This window comes from Pristiophorus japonicus, chromosome 7 (genome assembly GCF_044704955.1).
Source record: "Pristiophorus japonicus isolate sPriJap1 chromosome 7, sPriJap1.hap1, whole genome shotgun sequence".
Classification (NCBI taxonomy): Eukaryota; Metazoa; Chordata; class Chondrichthyes; family Pristiophoridae; genus Pristiophorus; species Pristiophorus japonicus.
Genome location: NC_091983.1, coordinates 226,147,299 through 226,164,359, shown reverse-complemented (window position 1 = coordinate 226,164,359; position 17,061 = coordinate 226,147,299). Strand labels below are relative to the sequence as shown.

General features: G+C 49.3%; 1 pseudogene; it reads right to left on the bottom strand.

Moving 5' to 3' along the window:
• Positions 1-11,141: 11,141 nt before the first annotated feature.
• LOC139267541 (U2 spliceosomal RNA) lies at positions 11,142-11,375 on the bottom strand (annotated as a pseudogene).
• Between the last annotated feature and the right edge of the window lie 5,686 nt (positions 11,376-17,061).

Here is a 17,061-nt window from a genome sequence, read left to right as displayed (position 1 = left end):
GTTCCAGGTGTCGGGATTCCAGCTGTTTTCCCAGTGTTGGTGAAGATCTTTTAGGTGTTGAGCTTTCAGCTATTTTCCCGGTGTTGATGCAGATGTTCCAGGTGTCAGGATTCCAACTGTTTTCCCAGTGTTGTACAGATGTTCCAGGTGTTGGGATCCCAGCTGTTTCCCAGTGTTGGTACAGATGTTCCATGTGGTCGGATTCCAGCTGTTTTCCCAGTGTTGGTACAGATGTTCTGGGTATTGGGATTACAGCTGTTTTCCCAGTGTTGGTACAGATGTTCCAGGTGTTGGGATCCCAACTGTTTTCCCCCCAGCTGCCCGCTGTATCAGACAGATGCTCTGATAGGCTGATCAGTCAGTATTGGGACCCAATGTGATGATTATCTCCTGACCAGAGTCTGTTTCCCATCGATCATCTCTTCCTTCTGCCATCAGTTCCCTGTGAGGAGAGAAATAAAATCAATGCATTTCGGAACAGGTGCTGCTCCTGACCTTCGACCCCCACCCTCCAACTCCACCTTCCATTAGCTGCAGCGTTACACAGAAATAATCACCAGTTGGGAATCACTGCAGCAAATAGGAGGTGGCTAACTTTTGTTAATATACCAAATGAGACAAATGAACAATTATCCTATTTTAGTGATGTTGGTTGAGGGATAAATATTGCTCAGAATACTGGGGAGAACTCCCCTGCTCTTCTTTGAAATAAAGCCGGGGGATCTTTGATGTGAAGCTGAGAGGGCAGACGGGGCCTCGATTTACCGCCTTGTTCGACAGTGCAGTGCTCCCTCAAGACTGCCCTCAGAAAGTGCAGCATTCCCTCAGTACTGTCCCTCCGAAAGTGCAACACTCCCTCAGTACTGCCCCTCCAAGGGTTCAGCACTCTCTCAGTACTGCCTCTGTGACATTGCTTCAGTCCTTCAGTACTGCCCCTCCGATACTGCAGCATTCCCTCAGTACTGCCCCTCCAACAGTGGTGCACTCCCTCTGTACTGCCCCTCCGACATTGCAGCGCTCCCTCAGTACTGCCCCTCCAACAGTGCAGCACTCCCTCAGTACTGCCCCTTCGATTGTGCAGCGCTCTCTCAGTACTGCACTGGGAGTGTCAACCTGGATGCTGGGCTCGAGTCTCTGGAGTGGGATTGAGTCAGCTCCTTCAGCAAAATCTATTCTCCTTCCTCCATTATCGCACCTCAATCTCAGAGCTCTCACTGGAAAAGCAAAATTATTCTACTTCTTAGTGCAATCAAGCAGACGCAGCATGGATTCATGAAGGGGAAATCATGTTTAACTAATTTACCGGAATTCTTTGAGGATATAACGAGCATGGTGGATAGAGGTGTACCGATGGATGTGGTGTATTTAGATTTTCAAAAGGCATTCGATAAGGTGCCACACAAAAGATTACTGCAGAAGATAAAGGTACGCGGAGTCAGAGGAAATGTATCAGCATGGATAGAGAATTGGCTGGCTAACAGAAAGCAGAGAGTCGGGATAAATGGGTCCTTTTCGGGTTGGAAATCGATGGTTAGTGGTGTGCCACAGGGATCGGTGTTGGGACCACAACTGTTTAAAATATACATAGATGACCTGGAAGAGGGGACAGAGTGTAGTGTAACAAAATTTGCAGATGGCACTAAGATTAGTGGGAAAGTGGGTTGTGTAGAGGACACAGAGAGGCTGCAAAGAGATTTAGATTGGTTAAGCAAATGGGCTAAGGTTTGGCAGATGGAATACAATGTCGGAAAGTGCGAGGTCATCCACCTTGGGAAAAAAAACAGTATAAGGGAATATTATTTGAATGGGGAGAAATGACAACATGCTGCGGTGCAGAGGGACCTGGGGGTTCTTGTGCATGAATCCCAAAAAGTTAGTTTGCAGGTGCAGCAGGTAATCAGGAAAGCAAATGGAATGTTGGCCTTCATTGCGAGAAGGATGGAGTACAAAAGCAGGGAGGTCCTTCTGCAACTGTATAGGGTATTGGTGAGGCCGCACCTGGAGTACTGCGTGCAGTTTTGGTCACCTTACTTAAGGAAGGATATACTGGCTTTGGAGGGGGTACAGAGACAATTCACTAGGCTGATTCCGGAGATGAGGTTACCTTATGATGATAGATTGAGTAGACTGGGTCTTTACTTGTTGGAGTTCAGAAGGATGAGGGGTGATCTTATAGAAACATTTAAAATAATGAAAGGGATAGACAAGATAGAGGCAGAGAGGTTGTTTCCACTGGTCGGGGAGACTAGAACTAGGGGGCACAGCCTCAAAATACGGGGGAGCCAATTTAAAACCGAGTTGAGAAGGAATTTCTTCTCCCAGAGGGTTGTGAATCTGAGGAATTCTCTGCCCAAGGAAGCAGTTGAGGCTAGCTCATTGAATGTATTCAAGTCACAGATAGATAGATTTTTAACCAATAAGGGAATTAAGGGTTACGGGGAGCGGGCGGGTAAGTGGAGCTGAGTCCACGGCCAGATCAGCCATGATCTTGTTGAATGGCGGAGCAGGCTCGAGGGGCTAGATGGCCTACTCCTGTTCCTAAGTCTTATGTTATGTTTTTACACTTTAAAAAGTTGCCCCTTTAAACACTGACAGATTCTGTGTTTGGTGACCCTCCCACGGCCTGTTTTATGACACAAGGTGTTACTCTGGGCTGTGACTGATATACAGACTAGTAACGGGGATATTTATAATCTTTTTTCTACAATGAATTCAATGAGCTTTTACAAACTGCTGCACTGCGAGCAGGAATAGTCTCTGAATGTCTCACTTCCTCCCCCGTAATGCTGTTCCACTTCAGCTCGAGCATCACAATCCACAGTCACCTTCTGGGCCTGACGTCACTCCTCCTGCTCAAACCCCAACACACGCTCAACATCTCCAGTCACACCCCCAACACACACTCACCATCTCCAGTCACACCCCCAACACACACTCACCATCTCCAGTCACACCCCCAACACACACTCACCGTCTCCAGTCACACCCGCAACACACACTCACCATCTCCAGTCACACCCCCAACACACACTCACCATCTCCAGTCACACCCCCAACACACACTCACCATCTCCAGTCACACCCCCAACACACACTCACCGTCTCCAGTCACACCCCCAACACACACTCACCGTCTCCAGTCACACTGATTTACGCTCCTGTGAAGCGCCTTGAGATATTTTACTGGGTTGAGGCGCTATATAAATGCAAGTTGTTATACAATGCGTTCCTTCATTGTACAGATTGCTGCAGCGCTCCGATACAATGCACAGCTCTCCTGTACAATGCCTGCAATCCTCAGCTACAATGCACTCTTATCCAATGGAAGATTGCTGCTCTAGAATGCACACAGAATCGTCCTCTCCAATTCTCCAGCCCTCCGATACAATCCACACAGGAACCTGTCTGATCCCCGCGCCAAGCCGCCAATCGCTGCTGGAAACAGCAAGGCGATCCCGTGAGATCCCGGGACAGAGTCTGACTCACTCTGGGGGAGATCAGCGAGCTCCGGGCGCGGCGAGGTCCCGGAGCCAGCTCCGCATTGCTCAGCAACAAGTCCAGGAGCCTCCTCAATGGACCAGAGGAGTTTAGCACAGAATCCGCACTCAAGGGGAGGGAAAGAGAAGGGGAGAGGGAGAGGGAGGGGGAAACAGAGGGAGGTAGAGAGAGGGAGGGAGAGGGAGGGAGAGGGAGGGGGGAAAGAGGGAGGGAGAGGGAGGGGGGAAAGAGGGAGGGGGGAAAGAGGGAGAGGGAGGGGCGAAAGAGGGAGAGGGAGGGGGAAAGAGGGAGAGGGAGGGGGGAAAGAGGGAGAGGGAGGGGGAAAGAGGGAGGGAGAGGGAGAGAGAGTTCGGGAGAGGGAGAGAAAGGGAGAGGGATGGAAAGAGAGGGAGGGAGAGAGAGGGAGCGAGAGAGGGAGGGAAAAAGAGAGGAGAGATTGAGGGAGAGGGAGAGATTGAGAGAGAGAGAGGGAGGGAAAGAGAGAGAGAGGAGAGATTGAGCGAGAGGGAGGGAGAGAGAGGGAGAGAGCGGGAGAGAGAGGGAGCGAGAGAGGGAGGGAAAGAGAGAGGAGAGATTGAGGGAGAGACTGAGGGAGAGAGAAAGGGAGAGAGGGAGAGAGAGGGAGGGAAAGAGAGACGAGAGAGATTGATGGAGAGGAAGCGAGAGATTGAGGGAGAGGGGAGAGGGAGAGAGAGAGAAAGGGAGAGGGGAGGGAAAGAGGATGAGGGAGAAAGAGAGTGAGAAAGGGAGAGAGAGTAGAGAGATTGAGGGAGAGGGATATTGAAGGAGCGAGAGATGGAGAAAGAGCGGCAGTGGGGAGAGAGGGATGGGAACAAAAGAGAAAGACACAGAAGTGAGGAAAGGGAGTGAGAAATCGAAAGAGAAAATTTGACTGAGAGAGAGAGAAACAGAGAAAGAGAAAAGGGGAAAGAAAACGAGAGAGAGAGAGAAATCGCGATCCCGAGACTCACAGAGAGAGAAAACTGAAGTCTCAATCCAGGGGCTCAGACTGGGAACGTCGCCCCAGCTCAGCATTCCGCGCGGTCCTAAAGCCCGCCAAGTACCACTGTCCAATTACTTGGCTGCCCCAATCAAAACGAATCGGATATTCAGCTCGGTTGTGAGCTGGGAAAAGTGTTCTGCTGTTATTTAAATATAAAAATCCACATGAAATGCGGTAATGAGAGATTTAATAATATGGGGGAGGGGAGCTGACAGTCAGGGTGGAGGTCAGATGTCTGCACTGCTTCAGAGATCTGTCCTGTTGCTGTTTACAATCTTCCCGGGAGAGCTGACTAATATCCCATCAACACAGGGCTCTGGGGAAAGAGCAGGGAGTGGGACTGATTGGATCGCTCTTTCAAAGAGCCGGTACAGACCCGATAGGCCGAATGGCCCCCTCCTGTGCTGTCTGATTGTATGGAAGGATTAAACACATAAACCTTGGGGTGGGGGGTTCATGACCCATCAGTCTGCAGCATTTAACTCGAGAAATGAAGGCAAGTCTGGCAGCTTTAAGAGAGATGCAGAGGGAGGCCGTTCAGCCCATCCAGCCTCACATTTTAAAAAAAACTGCAAATCCCCCGCCCCGCCTGTCACAGCCTCCCACTGACCCTTGGGAATGGCCCCAGAGATTTCAATCCCACTCCCTGCCCCGGGCCCATTTCACGTATTGGTCACTCTGGGTGTGAAGTGTCTCCTTACACCAGGCTCGAACCTGCCTTTTCCCAGTCTGTACCTGTGTCTCCTTGTCCTGCAGTCACCGCTTAACTTCAAATAGTGACTGGGGACTAACCCTTTCCAATCCACTTAGTATCATCTACAATTTTGTAAAATCCCATCTCATTCAACCCAGAGAGAGAGTGAGAAGGAAGGAAAGAGAAAGGGAGAGATGGAGAGAAAGAGAGATGTAGACAGACAGAGACAGTCAGAGACAGATACAGAGAGACTGAGAAACAGAGACAGAGACAGACAAGGAGAGAGCGAGAAAAGAGACAGAGATACAGAGAGACTGACAGAGACATAGGGAGAGAGAAACAGAGATCCATTTTCCAAGTCTCTCTCCATATTTGTATTCCCACACCAGGCAGCACCCGAGTGAATCTGTGCTGTTCCCCCTCAACAGCCTCACTCTCCTCTCTATAGTGTGGAGCCCAATACTGCACACAATGCTTGAACTGCCCCTATCCAGCCCATTCCTCATCCCATAATATCCCCCTGTCTCTGTCCAGCCCATTCCTCATCCCATAATATCCCTCTGTCCCTGTCCAGCCCATTCCCCATCCCATAATATCTCTCTGCCCCTGTCCAGCCCATTCCCCATCCCATAATATCCCTGTCCAGCCCATTCCCCATCCCATAATATCCCTGTCCAGCCCACTCCCCATCCCATAATATCCCCTGCCGCTGTTCGGCCCATTCCCCATCCCATAATATCCCTCTGTCCCTGTCCAGCCCATTCCCCATCCCATAATATATCTCTGCCCCTGTCCAACCCATTCCCCATCCCATAATATCCCCCTGCCCCTGTCCGGCCCAATCCCCATCCCATAATATCCCTCTGTCCCTGTCCAGCCCATTCCCAATCCCATAATATCCCTCTGTCCCTGTCCAGCCCATTCCCCATCCCATAATATCCCACTGTCCCTGTCCAGCCCACTCCCCATCCCATAATAGACCTCTGCCCCTGTCCAGCCCACTCCCCATCCTATAATATCCCTCTGTCCCTGTCCAGCCCATTCCCCATCCCATAATATACCTCTGCCCCTGTCCAGCCCATTCCCCATCCCATATCTCTCTGCCCCTGTCCAGCCCATTCCCCATCCCATAATGTCCCTGTGCCGGGCCCTTGGACCTTCTGAACCATTACCCACCCCTCCTGATCTGGGACATCCGCAGATTTCCCGCTCCGAAGCCTCAGTGACCAACACGCCCAGTGCCCCGATCGCAGAGACTCGCCGAATAAACTTCTGTCCTTCAGGCATCTCAATTGTTGCAGCAGCAACTCCTCAGCCCGTCAATCCGGATCAGAGCGTCGCCACACACCCAGATCGAGCTGCTTCGGATCGCTGGCTGGACCATCGACTCGATCAGACCCTCGGCCGTGCGGTTAGATACAGTGAAAGGAATTCTCTCCCAAACTCTGCTCCACACTGTTCCCCCAAGGAACACTGTACAACAATCAATGTGTCCGTTTGATAAACCCCAGGACAACACAAGCAATAGCTCGCGATTTATTGGTATTTAGAGAGACTTCGGTAAACTGATCCTTAGATTAGATTCAAAAGATATTTGAGGACAAAGAAATCGATCCAAATATAAACAGAGCTTCAAAATTCCATACTCTGCTGTCACTGAAATAAAACTGGGATCTCTGCAACGCCTCGATTTTAAAATTCTCATCCTTCCAGGGCCACGCCCCTCCCAATCTCTGTAACCCTCTCCAGCCCTGCACCCCTCCCTATCTCTGTAACCACTCCCATCATACACCCCTCCCTATCTCTGTAACCCCATCCAGCCCTACACCCCTCCCTATCTCTGTAACCACTCCCATCATACACCCCTCCCTATCTCTGTAACCCCATCCAGCCCTACACCCCTCCCTTTCTCTGTAACCTCCTCCATGTTACCTGTGAAAAAAATTCCGGGTCGCGCGACCTTTTCAAAATACCGTGCATGTGCAGCCGTGCACCTTCCAGGGGAATGTGGGACTGTGCTGGGATACTGGGCTGTGTCCCACAGGGGAATGGGGGACTGTGCTGAGATACTGGGCTGTGACCCACAGAGGAATGGTGAACTTGCTGGGATACTGGGCTGTGACCCACAGAGGAATGGGGGACTGAGCTGGGATACTGGGCTGTGACCCACAGGGGAATGGGAGGCTGTGCTGGGATACTGGGCTGCGTCCCATAGAGAAATGGGGGACTGTGCTAGGATACTGGGCTGTGTCACACAGAGGAATGGAAGGCTGTGCTGAGATACTGGGCTGTGTCCCACAGGGGAATGGGGGACTGTGCTGGGATACTGGGCTGTGTCCCACAGGGGAATGGGAGACTGTGCTGGGATACTGGGCTGTATCCCACAGGGAAATGGGGGACTGTGCTGGGATACTGGGCTGTGTCCCACAGGGGAATGGGGAATATGCTGGGATACTGGGCTGTGTCCCACAGGGGACGAGGAGACTGTGCTGGGATACTGGGCTGTGACCCACAGGGGACTAGGAGACTGTGCTGGGATACTGGGCTGTGTCCCACAGGGGAATGGGGGACTGTGCTGGGATACTGGGCTGTGTCCCACAGGAGAATGCAGTGTGAGAGGATTAAACACTTACAGTGACAGTTCCATTCTCCATCTGCAGTCAGTGATCGAGAGTAACCAGGTTACCATCAATCTGCAGTCAGTGATCGAGAGTAACCAGGTTACCATCAATCTGCAGTCAGTGATCGAGAGTAACCAGGTTTCCATCAATCTGCAGTCAGTGATCGAGAGTAACCAGGTTACCATCAATCTGCAGTCAGTGATCGAGATTAACCAGGTTACCATCAATCTGCAGTCAGTGATCGAGAGTAACCAGGTTACCATCAATCTGCAGTCAGTGATCGAGAGTAACCAGGTTACCATCAATCTGCGGAGCTCCAGTCACAAACCAAGCTCTCAAGCAATGAATATTTGCTGTTAAAGGAATGAATTATTTATGGTCTGGGACTGAATAAAGTCACATTGCATTTTTATCACATGAGAATCTGGAGTTTTTTTCATTCATTTTATGTTCCTGAAGGTTGAAGGATGTTGGTGCTGGGACAGAAATATATCCCCATTTCATTACCCAGTGTCGGCATCAAACATTCCCAGGGCAGGTACAGCACGGGTTAGATACAGAGTAAAGTTCCCTCCACACTGTCCCATTAAACACTCCCAGGGCAGGTACAGCACGGGTTAGATACAGAGTAAAGTTCCCTCTACACTGTCCCATTAAACACTCACAGGGCAGGTACAGCACGGGTTAGATACAGAATAAAGCTCATTCTACACTGTCCCATCAAACACTCCCAGGGAAAGTACAGTACGAATAGATACAGAGTAAAACTCTCTCTACACTGTCCCATCAAATACTCCCAGGGAAAGTACAGTACGAATAGATACAGAGTAAAACTCTCTCTGCACTGTCCCATCAAATACTCCCAGGGAAAGTACAGTACAGATAGATACAGAGTAAAACTTCCTCTACACTGTCCCATCAAACACTCCCAGGGCAGGTACAGCACGGGTTACATGGAGAGTATGGTGAAACAGGCTCGAGGGGCTGAGTGGCCTCCTCCTGTTGCTATGTAACTAGGGATGGGCAGTAATGCCAGCTTGGCCAGCGACATCGACATCCTGAGAATGAATTAACGATGATTGTCTGTTGATTTCCCACTACACACACCGTGATTTCCCTGAATCACACCGTGTGATATTAGTCCCAATTCCCCAACTCCCAGCTCTGCTCATTTCACATGATTTACAGCACTACACTAAGAACATAAGAACAAAAGAAATAGGAGCAGGAATAGGCCATTTGGCCCCTCGATCCTGCTCCGCCATTTAATAAGATCATGACTGAATTGATCATGGACTCAGCTCACTTCCCTGCCCACTCCCCATAACCCTTTATTCCCTTATCGTCAAAAGTCTGTCTATCTCCACCTTAAATATATTCAATGATTCAGCCTCTACTGCTCTCTGGGGCAGAGAATTCCACAGATTTACAACCCTCTGAGAGAAGAAATTTCTCCTCATCTCAGTTTTAAATGGGCGGCCCCTTATTCTGAAAATATGCCTCCTAGTTTTAGTTTCCCTATGAGTGGAAATATCCTCACTGCATCCACCTTGTCGAGCCCCCTCATTATCTTATATGTTTCGCTAAGATCACCTCTCATTCTTCTGAACTCCAATGAACATAGTCCTGACCTACTCAACCTATCTTCATAAATGAACCCCCTCATCTCTGGAATCAACCTAGTGAACCTTCTCTGAACTGCCTCCAATGCAAGTATATCCTTCCTTAAATACGGAGACCAAAACTATACGCAGTACTCCAGGTGTGACCTCACCAATACCCTGTATAGTTGTAGCAGGATATCTCTGCTTTTATACTCCATCCCCCTTGCAATAAAGGCCAATGTGTAAAGGGCGAGATAAATGAGCAAAGCTCGATGGAATTCGATCCTCGATGGACAGCCCGATCGATCAAAATAAAAAGTAGGAGAATTGAGAAACGTGACGGGAAACATCAGCTGAGGCCGAGACTCGGGGGCAGAGCGGAATCTGAAATCTGCCGTCATTTATTGTCTGTCCCCAGGGAACAAAGGCAGTTGTTTCACTCTGAACGAGAACCAGGTCTGAAACCCCCCAGCTCTGGGCCGCAGACAGTAAAGAAAGAAAGGACTTGCATTTCTATAGCGCCTTTCACCACCTCAGAACGTCCAAAAGTGCCTCACAGACAATGAAGTATTTTTGAAGTGTAGTCACTGTTGTAATCTAGGAAATGTGGCAGCCAATCTGCACACAGTAAGATCTTCATCAAGAATGCAGTGGGATCTTGTACATTTAACTGAAAAGACAGATGGGACCTCGGTTTAACATCTTATCTCAATGACGGCACCTCTCAGTATTCTCTCAAAACTGCCTCTCCAACAGTGCAGCGTTCCCTCAGTACTGCCCCTCCAACAGTACAATGCTCCCTAAGTACTGCCCCTTCAATAGTGCAGCTCTCCTTCAGTACTGCTCCTCTGACAGTGCAGCTCTCCCTCGGTACTGCCCCTCTGACAGTGCAGTGCTCCCGCAGTACTGCCCTGCTGAATCGAGCACACCCTTAGTACTGCCCCTCCAACAGTACAGCGCTCCCTTAATACTGCCCTTATGAATCCAGCACTCCCTCAGTACTGACCCTCCTATAGTGCAGCTGGGAGTATTGCACTGGGAGTGTCAGCATTAATTATGGGATCTGGAGTGGGACTTTAACCCACGACCTTCTGACTCAGAGGCGAGGGTGCTGCCCACTGAGCCATGGCTGATATCTAATTAGTGCCAAACTCACTATTTCCACCACCGGCGTACCATGGTGTCAGAGTGTACCATCTACAAACGCACTGCAGCAACTCGCCAAGGCTTTTTCCCTTCAAACACTCCCTCCCTCACAGCCCTGTGAGAGAACCTTCACCACACGGACCGCAGTGGTTTAAGAAGGTTCACCACCACCTTCTCAAGAGCGACTTGGGATGGGCAATAAATGCCGGCCTTGCCAGCGACGCCCACATGCAGAGAATGAATGAAATGGTTCTCCCTCCTGCCTGCCCTCTGTCTCTGTCCTGCTGTGGGTGTCAGGAACAAACCATCGATTTTCTCCACAATTGCAGAGAATGTCAATGAATGAAATGACTGCCCTGATCTCAGAATCCCAGCAACATCAGTCACTGCTCCTACAGCGCAGTTTACATTGAATTAAAAGGTTGGTGTTTAATTGTAAAAATTTTTTTTAAATGTTTTATTCGTTGCCAATCTTTCCAATTCTTTGTCAGATCATAAACGCCAAAGGTCACCTTACGCCCAAACAAAGATCACTCTGCGCCAATGATTTTGCTCTTAGCCAAAAGGCCTAGAGCCAAGGCTGCACCGTTCCTGGAAGTACTGCAATACCAGGTTCGTGCATGGAGTTGGATGGGACGTCCCCCACCCATCTCCATGGAGGTGGATGGGGCAAGCCCCCCACCCACCTCCTATTTCCAAAAAGCATAGGAGAACCACCTTCCTGATCCAGGGAGAACCACTTTCTGGTCATGGTTACTCCCCTGTCAGGTCAGTTACGCATGATCTTAGCCAAAAGGCCGAGAAGGGGGCAGGTTGCTAGCGCTGTTGGGGAGGGTTTCAACTAATTAGGCTGGGGATGGGCAACAGGATGTATCATTAGTCATGGAGGCCGGGTCATTGAATATATTAAAGGTGGAGAGAGACAGATTTTGAACGACAAGGGAGTGAAGGGTTATGGGGAGTGGGCAGGGAAGTGGAGCTAAGTTCAAGATCAGATCAGCCATGATCTTATTAAATGGCGGAGCAGGCAAGAGGGGCCAGTGGCCTACTCCTGCTCCTATTTCTTATATTAGAAAGGAGAAACAAGGTGCACGAAGGATTGGGGAGACAGATAGCACTAGAGTAAGAAATAGTACGATATTCGGTAGGGTCAGACTAAGAAAGAACACAAGAAGGTGTAAGAGCGGTTTACAGTGCATGTGTGTGAATGCATGAAGTGTGGTAAATGAGGTTGGTGAGCTGCAAGCACAAATAGACAGATGGGAATATGATGTTGTGGCGATAACAGAGATCTGGCTCAATAAAGGGCTGGATTGGGTATTAAATATTCCTGGATATAACGTGTTCAGGAAAGAAAGGGAAGGAAAGAAAGGAGGTGGGGTGGCAGTATTGATTAAGGAGATTATTACAGTGCTGGAAGAGAGGATGTCTTGAAGGGGTCAAGGACAGAATCTATTTGGTTAGAGTTGAGAAACAATCGAGGTGCCATTAAACTACTAGTTGTATTCTATAGGTCACCAATTAGTGGGAAGGATAAAGAGCAGCAAATCTGCAGGGAAATTACAGAGAGGGGCAAGAACTATAGAGTACTGATAGTAGGGGACTTCAACTATCCTAATATAGATGGGATAGTAATAGTGTAAAGGGTAGAGAGGGCGAAGAATTTCTGAAGTGTGTTCAGGAGAACTTTCTTGAACAGTACGTTTCTGGCCCAATGAGGAAGGAGACATTGCTGGATCTGGTTCTGGGAATGAGGTGGGTCAAGTAGAGCAAGTGGCAGTCGGGGAGGATATAGGGAACAGTGATCATAGTATCATAAGGTTTAGATAGGGAGCAATCTAGAGTAAAAATACTTAATTGGAAGAAAGCCAATTTCAGTGGGTTGAGAATGGATCTTGTTATGTCCAGAATAGAGTAATGTGATTGAGTACTGTCGACGTGAGTAAGTGTGACCAAAGTCTCTTTATTCTAACTTCAGAGTGTTGGAACAGCATGGGAGGCCTGCTTATATACAGTGCTCCCAAGGGATGCTGGGATCCCTTGGAACTCCAACAGACATGCCCTCTGGTGGCGGTAGAATGCTGGTTACACAGGGTTGCATATATAACATCACTCCCTCCCAAAGTCAATAGTACACTTATTTACAGGGTGAGACGATCTGGGGCTTTTTGCTCTCTCGTTAATCACCTCGGTACAAATGCAGGTGCAGGTGAGTTGGTTGGTTCTTCACTGGGCTGCTGCGCAGCTGATCTTGCTGGGCTGCGGAGGGTGATGAGTTCAGCTTCATGGTCAACCGTGATGTCGGTTGCCACTTGTGTGTGCGTCGGAGGGTCAAAATTGGTGGTGTCCTCTTCAGGATGCTCATGGCTTTCTGTGAATCGCAGTTTGGTTTAGTCCAAGTGCTTTCTGCAAGTTAGTCCATTTGCGACTTTGACCTGAAACACCCTACTCCCTTCTTTGGCCACGAGAGTGCCAGCAAGCGATTTTGGACCATGTCCATAGTTGAGTACAAATACAGGGTCATTGACTTCAATATGGCATGACAAACTTGCGCGTTCATGGTACATGCTTTGTTGATGCCGCCTGCCCTCGACATGATCATGGAGATCAGGGTGGACTAGAGAGAGCCTTGTGTTCAGTGCCCTTTTCATGAGCAGTTCGGCAGGGGGAAGCCCAGTGAGAGAGTGGCGTCTGGTAGCTGAGCAGGACTCGGGACAGGCGGGTCTGCAGGAAGCCTTCCGACACGTGTTTCAAGCTTTGCTTGATGGTTTGGACTGCCTGTTCTGGCTGGCCATTGGATGCGGGCTTGAACGGGGCAGATGTGACAAGCTTGATCCCATTGCAGGTCATGAATTCCTTGAATTCAGCGCTGGTGAAGCACGGCCCATTGTTGCTGACAAGGACATCAGGCAGGCCGTGTGTGGCAAACATGGCTCGTAGGTTTTCGATGGTGGTAGTGGACGTGCTTTCAGATATTATTACACACTCAATCCACTTTGAATAAGCATCCACAACAACCAGGAACATTTTGCCTAGAAACGGGCCAGCAAAGTCAACGTGGATCCTAGACCACGGTTTGGAGGGCCTTGACCACAAACTTAGCGGTGCCTCCCTGGGTGCATTGCTCAGTTGAGAGCAAGTGTTGCATTGGCGCACGCAATACTCCAAATCTGAATCAATGCCAGGCCACCACACATGGGATCTGGCTATTGTTTTCATCATTACTATGCCAGGGTGAGTACTGTGTAGGTCGCGTATAAATGTTTCCCTGCCTTTCTTGGGCTAAACCACGCGATTACCCCACAAAAGACAGTCCGCCTGTCTGGACATTTCGTCTTTACTCCACTGGAACGGCTTGATCTCTTCATGCATCTCCACTGGGAAGCTGGACTAGCTCCCATGGACAAGGGACAGGAAAGGATCATGGCTGGTCCAGGTCCTGATCTGGTGGGCCGTAACGGGTGACTATTCATTTTCAAATGCATCGATCACCAAGAGCAAGTCTGCAGGCTGTGCCATTTCCACACCGGTGATGGGCAATGGTAGCCGACTGAGGGCGTCAGCGCTGTTCTCTGTGCCTGGCCTGTGGCGAATTATATAGCTACATGCAGACAGCTTGAGTGCCCATCTTTGGATGCTAGCACAGGCATTGGTATTGATACCTTTGCTCTCTGAGAATAGCGATATGAGCGGCTTATGGTCAGTTTTTAACTCAAATTTAAACCCAGATACTGATGCATTTTTTTTACCCCGTAAACGCATGCTGGAGCTTCTTTTTCAATCATGCTACAGGCCGTTTCGGCCTTGGACAAGCTCCTGGATGCATTAGCGACCGATTGCAATGTTCCCAATTCGTTTGCTTGTAACACACACCCGACCCTGTACGAAGACACATCTCAAGCTAGCATTAACGTTTACAAGGATCATGCAGGACAAGCAGTTTGTTCGAACATAACAGATTTCGGGCTTTCTCAAAGGCTGTCTCTTGTGATTTCCCCCATACCCAGCCATGTCCCTTGCGTAGCAACATGTGTCGAGGTTCGAGCAAGATGCTTAACCTGGTTAGGAAATTACCAAAATAATTGAGGAGTCCCAGGAACGACTGCAACTCCGTCACATTCTGTGGTCTCGGCGTGTTCTTGATGGCCTCCATCTTGGCGTCAGTGGGTATGATGCCATCTACCGCAATTCTTCTCCCTAAGAACTCGACCTCTGTCACCAGGAAAACATACTTCGAGCGTTTAAACCTGAGTCCCACACGATCTAGCCGAATTAGAACCTCTTCCAGGTTCTGCAAGTGCTCGATGGTGTCCCGACCTGTGATCAGTATGTTGTCCTGAAAAACCACAGTGCGCGGAACTGACTTTAGCAGATTCTCCATGTTCCTTTGAAAAATAGCCGCTGCCAATCGAATTCCAAACAGGCATCTATTGTAGATGAACAGACTTTTGTGCGTGTTGATGCAGGTGAGGCCTTTCGAAGATTCCTCCAATTCCTGCGTCATGTCGGCCGAGGTCAGGACCAACTTGGTGAACACCTTTCCTCCTGTCAGCGTCGCAAATAGGTCATCTGCCTTGGGTAGTGGGTACTGGTCCTGCGGCGAAAAACAGTTAATCGTTTCTTTATAGTCGCCGCAAATTCTGACCGTGCCATCGCCCTTGAGAACCGGAACAATCGGACTGACCCACTCGTTGAACTCCACCGGCGCGATGATGCCCTCTCGTTGCAGTCTGTCTAGCTCGATCTCCACTTTCTCTCGCATCACAGATGGCACTGTCCGTGCCTTGTGGTGGATGGGTCATGTACCGGGAATCAAGTGGATCTGCACCTGTGACCCGAGAAACTTCCGATTCCTGGCTCAAACAACGACGAAAACTTGCTCAGAACCTGGGCACATGAGGCGTCGTCGATGGACGAAAGCGCTCGGATGTCATTCCAATTGCCACGGATTTTTCCCAGCCAGCTTCTGCTGAATAGTGTGGGGCCAGCTCCCAGTACTATCCAGAGTGGTAGTTCGTGCACTGCTACATCATAGGAGACTTTTACTGCTGCACTGCCAATAACAGGGATCAGTTCTTTAGTGTAAGTTCTCAGCTTGGTGTGAATGGGACTCAGCTTGGGCCTGAGTGCCTTGTTGCACCACAGCCTGTCGAAGGCCTTTTTGCTCATGATGGACTGACGAGCACCCATGTCCATTTCCATGGATACTGGAATTCCATTTAGTTCAACTTTTAACATGATCGGTGGACATTTCGTGGTGAAGGTATGTACCCCATACACTTCTGCCTCCTCGGTTTGAGTCTCTAGTTCAGTTTGATCTGCCATGGATCGGTCTTCCTCTGCAACGTGGTGGCTTGCAGAGTTTGCAGCTCGTCTGCACATTCGCTGAAGGTGTCCCATTGTTCCACAGCCTTTGCACGCATCGTGTTTGAAGTGGCATTGATGGGTTCGATGATCACCTCCACAGGTGTTAACTGCCTCGCATTAACGCTTGATAGTGGTGTCTGAGTCATCTGAGGTCATGCAGCTGCAGGCGTGTACATTCTGCCATATGCATTCCTGCCTGAAAACGACGTTACTTTGTGTACAGTACTTGCCGAAACATCTTCATGCTGCGAAATTTGTTTGGTGTTCTGTCTGGAGGACATAAATGCCTGGGCTATTGTTATGGCTTTGCTCAGGTTCGGTGTTTGAACAGTCAATAGTTTGCGAAGGATAACCTCATGGCCAATGCCAAGCACAAAAAAGTCTCTTAGCATTTGCTCCAAGAATCCATCAAATTTGTAATGTCCCGCAAGGCACCTTAGTTCGGCAACGTAGCTCACCACTTCCTGGCCTTCAGACCGTTGACAAATCGATACCTTGCCATCAGAATGCTCTCCTTCGGATTTACATACTCCCGGACCAGCGTGCACAGTTCTTCATACAATTTGGTTGTTGGTTTCACCACAGCAAGAAAATTCTTCATGAGGCCATAGATTGTTGCCCCGCAGACGGTGAGGAGTATCGCCCTTCGTTTGGCAGCATTCTCATTCCCTTCCAGCTCATTGGCCACGAAGTATTGGTAGAATTGTTCCACGAAGGTCTCCCAATTGTCCTCTTCTGAGAATTTCCCCAGGATATCAAAAGTTCTCCGCATTTTCGCATGATGGTGCGTTATCTTGTCGCCAGTTGTTATGTCCAGAATAGAGTAATGTGATTGAGTACTGTAGACGTGAGTAAGTGTGACCTTAATCTCTTTATTCTAATTCCAGAATGTTGGTACAGCATGGGAGGCCTGTTTGTATACAGTGCTCCCAAGGGATGCTGGGATCCCTTAGGACTCCAACAGATATGCCCTCTTGTGGCGGTAGAATGCTGGTTACATAGGGTTGCATACATAATAGATATGGTCTGTGTAAATTGCAATGTGTGGACACATGGCTGATGACATTTAATGCATAAAAGTGCGGAGTGATACATTTTGGCAGGAAGAACGATGAGAGGCAATATAAA